This window comes from Euprymna scolopes, chromosome 46 (assembly GCF_053919585.1).
Source record: "Euprymna scolopes isolate OS-2025 chromosome 46, ASM5391958v1, whole genome shotgun sequence".
Taxonomy (NCBI): domain Eukaryota; kingdom Metazoa; phylum Mollusca; class Cephalopoda; order Sepiida; family Sepiolidae; genus Euprymna; species Euprymna scolopes.
This window is the reverse complement of record NC_136527.1, coordinates 187,679,195-187,684,046: the sequence shown is the minus strand read 5'-3', so window position 1 is coordinate 187,684,046 and position 4,852 is coordinate 187,679,195.

The following is a 4,852-nucleotide window of genomic DNA, read 5'->3' as shown; positions in this document are numbered from 1 at the left end:
TCCTAAAGCTACATTTATATAACAATTTTTCATTGTGCGGACTTTCTTTTTGCCTCCTCAATTTACAATTCAGTTTTTTTTTAAATGGACGTGCCACTAGAATATTTCCATTAAAATATTGTATAATAAAAATGAGGTATAATTTCTTTAAACAGTTACATTAAATTTAGCTTCAATGTGCAATTTTTGAAAAAACGTACAAGTGCAGACTTTTTTGCCGCCTGCGTATATATGTGTATATATATATATATATATATATATATATGTATATATATGCGTGTGTATATATACATGTGTATATATATGTAATATAATATTAATATATCTATATTAAAAGCGGTATATATAATTTCAACTATCGACTGGCTCTGTGGCAAGTTAGAAAATATTTGTTCCATTTTGTATCGATTTATAAAATATTTAGTGATTTTTTTTGTTTTGTGTTAGCAAGTATGATTTTATTTTTGTGTGTGTGTGTGTGTGTGATTTGTGTGATGTCTTTCGGCGGTCAGAGCCCTCCAAGGTCACTGCGGCAAGCGGCCTCCAGTTGGGACGGTATAGGCGGCGTCGAATCAAATAGACCGCTGCACCGTTTCGCTGTCCCTCTTTACACAGACAAGCATGTGGCGTAAGCTATTGGATCCACTGCATCTCATAGCGGTATAACCGGGGATCTGAGGTTCGTCTGGTACAGACTTCAGCCAGGTATCCAGCACCGACTTGAACGATTCTTTTTTGCAGTTCGTGATCTCTCTGATATTACGTGGCAGTCAATTGAAGAGCGTAGGACCCCGGGAATTTAAACTCGATTCCCTGAGCCGTCGGATCCAGTTGTCCCTGGCACTGGTTAAGGGTGGTACCACACACCTTCTGCCACGTTTTGAGATATGGTGCTGTATACCAGCGTTGGGCACCTGGTTCTCCATCATACGCCAGGTATAGATGATTGAATATCTTTCTTGCCTGCGTTGAATCGATTTGATATCCAACGTATCCAGCAGTTGTCAATAATTCAATTGAGTATAACCAGTTATCTTTCTTAGAAACGACTTCTGGATGGCCTCTAATACTTGAATATGACCTTTTTCTGTCCGGAGTCCACAGCTGACAACAGTAATCAATGTGCGGCAACACCAGCGACTTCCAGAGTGTCAGCATTAGGTTTTTTTGTCTCGTTTTGAAAGTGCGTAGAATCGAACTGGAAAGGCTCCGTGCAGTTGAACAAACTTTATTGATCTGGGAGGTGAATGTACCCTCAGAATCCAACGTTACTCCTAGATCGCGCACAGTATCCTTGGTTTTAATTAGCTTCCCGTCTTGGGTCGAGTACTTAGATGCTTCTCTCAGGTCCTTCCTTCTACCGTATTTGATACACTCGAATTTCCCGGAGTTAAACTGCATATTGTTGTCATCCGCCCATTGGTAGATAGCGTCTAGATCATCTGTGGTCATTTTTGTAACGTGTCTTTGTTAGTGATTTTGTGAGTATAATCCAATAATATTGACAACAATACACAAACCGAATACAAATATGTGAATGCTAATGCTAAAAATATTGAATCTCATTATTTTTCAGATGTTCCTGATCGAACCCAAATATTCATTCATAATGGAGTATCATTTTCCTTAAACATTATACTATGAACAGTTTTTAAACATTATACTATGAACAGTTTTGCTTTATTTCAACGAGTACAGCAACATTAAAAGGTTTATTATACTTGGCACTACTATTTAACATATTTTGTGAAACAGTTACACAAACAGAAAAAAAAGACAATATTTTCTACAAACTATAAAACAAAGAAACTATGAAAACTATATTTTTTACAGTACCGGAAACTATGAAATAAACTAATCTTGTTGAAAAGTAACACATTATAAATAAATGTTTGAAAAAAATCTCTCAGCTGGCATACAAAAGACTGTGGGTAAAATTGTATGCATCTGACAGTAAAAAAATATGAGTAAACCATATAAATGCTCACACTTGAAAAAAGCAACATTGTTTGAAACAGTTACAAAAACAACACATTTGGAAGGTAATATAAATTTTTTGTTATGTATGTGTTTAAAGTTCAGATAAATCAAAAGCTAATAAGAGACCGAGTCACAAATTGCAGAAAAGGAATTTTTAAAACGACAATATTTTCTACAGTACTGGAAAATATGAAAAAAACTTGGAAAAGTCTTGTTGAAAAGTCACAAATTATAAATAAATTTTTGAAGTGGAAATTTAAAAAAGATCTCTCGGTTGGAATAAATAAGATTGTGGGTACACATTTATACATCTGATAGTAGGAATATGATTAAAACATATAAAAACTCACACTTGAGAAAAACAAAATTCTTGTAAAGTTTGTTGATATTCTTGTTCTTCTCAATCTTCAGATCAAGTTCAACATACCATGATTCAAACTTTACGATTAAAACATATATACAAGAAAATGAGCAATTTAAAAAGATCTCCCGGTTGGAATATGTAAGACTGTATAAATATTTTGCATCTAAAAAGCTGCTTTATCTTCACCTTAAAAAACTGGTAAGAAAATTAAAGTAAAATAAGATGAAAGAAATGTTCATGTAATTATTGATCTATTATTAATCTGCAAAAATCAGTTATTGATACATATAAGTCACACTAGGAAAATTCTCCATTCATGTAAAGTGTGTTGGTATAATTGCTTTGCAAAATATGATTGAGTAAAACAGAAATGCTAACACAGAAAAAAGGCGTGTTGATGTTCTCGTTTTAAAGACGGAGTTGTTAAATATGATTGAGCAAAACATGTAAATACTAATACAAAAGAAAAAAACATTCTTATAAATTGTGTTGATATGCTTGTTCTGAAGAATCAGATTTTGTGAAACAGATCAGGATTCATTTTTGCGGAAAGCTACATTCATATCTAAGTGTGATAATATGCCTGTCCTGAAAATCTAAGTTAGTGAGTCATATTGGGGAAAAGCCAAACCCTTTTAATGTCTGTGGATATTCTTGTCTGGAAAATTAAATATAGTTAAACACATGATTGGAGAAAAGCGCGATACTTGTGTGTTGATATTCTTGTTCAGAAAAATCATTTTTTCTGAACATATGAGAAAACGAACACTGGTGATAGCAACATTCTTAAGATGTATGTGAATTTTCTTGTTATGAAACATCATATTTAATGAGACATAGCAGAACTATAAAGGTAGAGCCCTCTGATATAAATTTACATCATAAGGAATCAAGTGTTAGCTCCCGGAGGGAGATCCTTGATCTCATAAAACTTACTTAAGTAAAATAAATTTTAAAAAGTAGGATAAGACAATCTTCTGAGGTGTGTGGATATTATTATTTTGTAAAATTAACATTATTGAGACATGAATACTCACAATTGGGAAAAGCCACACTCTTGTGAAGTGTGTGGATATTCTTTTAATAAAAAATCAATGTTAGTGAAACATATGAGAACTCATACGGGGGAAAAGCCATATACTTGTGAAGTGTGTGGATATTCTTCTTCTCTAAAATCATCCTTAGAGAGACATATAAGAACTCACACTGGGGAAAAGCCATATACTTGTGAAGTGTGTGGGTATTCTTGTTCGGAAAAATATGTTTTACTGACACATAGGAGAACACACACTGGAGAAATGCCACATGCTTGTGAATCCTGTGATTATTCTACTTTTACAAAATCACGTTTAGTGACACATATGAGAACTCACACTGGAGAAAAGCCACATTCATGTGAAGTTTGTGGATATTCTTTTTCTGAAAAATCGTCGTTAGTGAGACATATGAGAACTCACACTGGGGAAAAGCCACATACGTGTGAAGTGTGTGGATATTCTTGCTCTCTGAAATCCAGGTTAGTGAAACATAGAAGAACTCATACTAGAGAAAAACCACATTCCTGTGAAGTGTGTGGATATTGTTGTTCTGAAAAATCAAATTTGCTGAGACATATGAGAATTCACACTGGGGAAAAGCCACATAGTTGTGAAGTGTGTGGATGTTCATTTACTCAAAAATCACATTTAGTGACACATATGAGAATTCACATTGGGAAAAGATGGCAGCCGTAAAGGGAACATTTATTTTAAAAAAAGTAGAGACACATTCTTGTGAAGTGTGTAGATATTCTTGTTCGGAAAAATCACATAGCACGCTTTTAAAATCAAACTCACATCCGAATTACGCAAAAAAAAAATAACTGCAATAAATCAGCTAGAGACACAAAAAACAAGGATGGGACAACATAAAAGAGCAGGAAAGTTCCTGGAGGAGCTTAAATAGGAGTATTAAGAAAGGGATGCTTCACTCCAATGACTCAAGAGTGGGAGACTTCTATTTGATGAGGAAAGACTCATTGTAGCCAGTCAAGATCAGGGCTTACTCACAAATGGATTAAAGAAAATGGCTGGCCTACAAGCAAATGGCCGATGCCGGTTTTGCCACTCAGCGATTGAGAGCCCAAGGCACCTAATGTCTGCATGCCCAATCTTATTGGCAGATGGCTTTTACACTGCCCGTCACAACAAAGTATGTAAATACCTCCATTGGAATATCTGTGGAGAGATGCAACTTGACAGATGGACGATCATCTGGGAAAATGAACCACCACCGATATCATCAAATGCATTCCGGTGGGCAGATACATAAAAGACCAGTTATATAAAACAAGCATGAAGGAACTGCACGCATTGTCGATGTCACAGTCCCAAATGATTTTGGCCTTAATAGAGTTGAACGGGAAAAAATAACAAAGTATCAGGACCTAAAAAATGATCTAAAAACGACATGGTCTCTGAGAGAAATAAACATTATACTGGTTGTGATAGGAGTAACTGGCTTAATAAA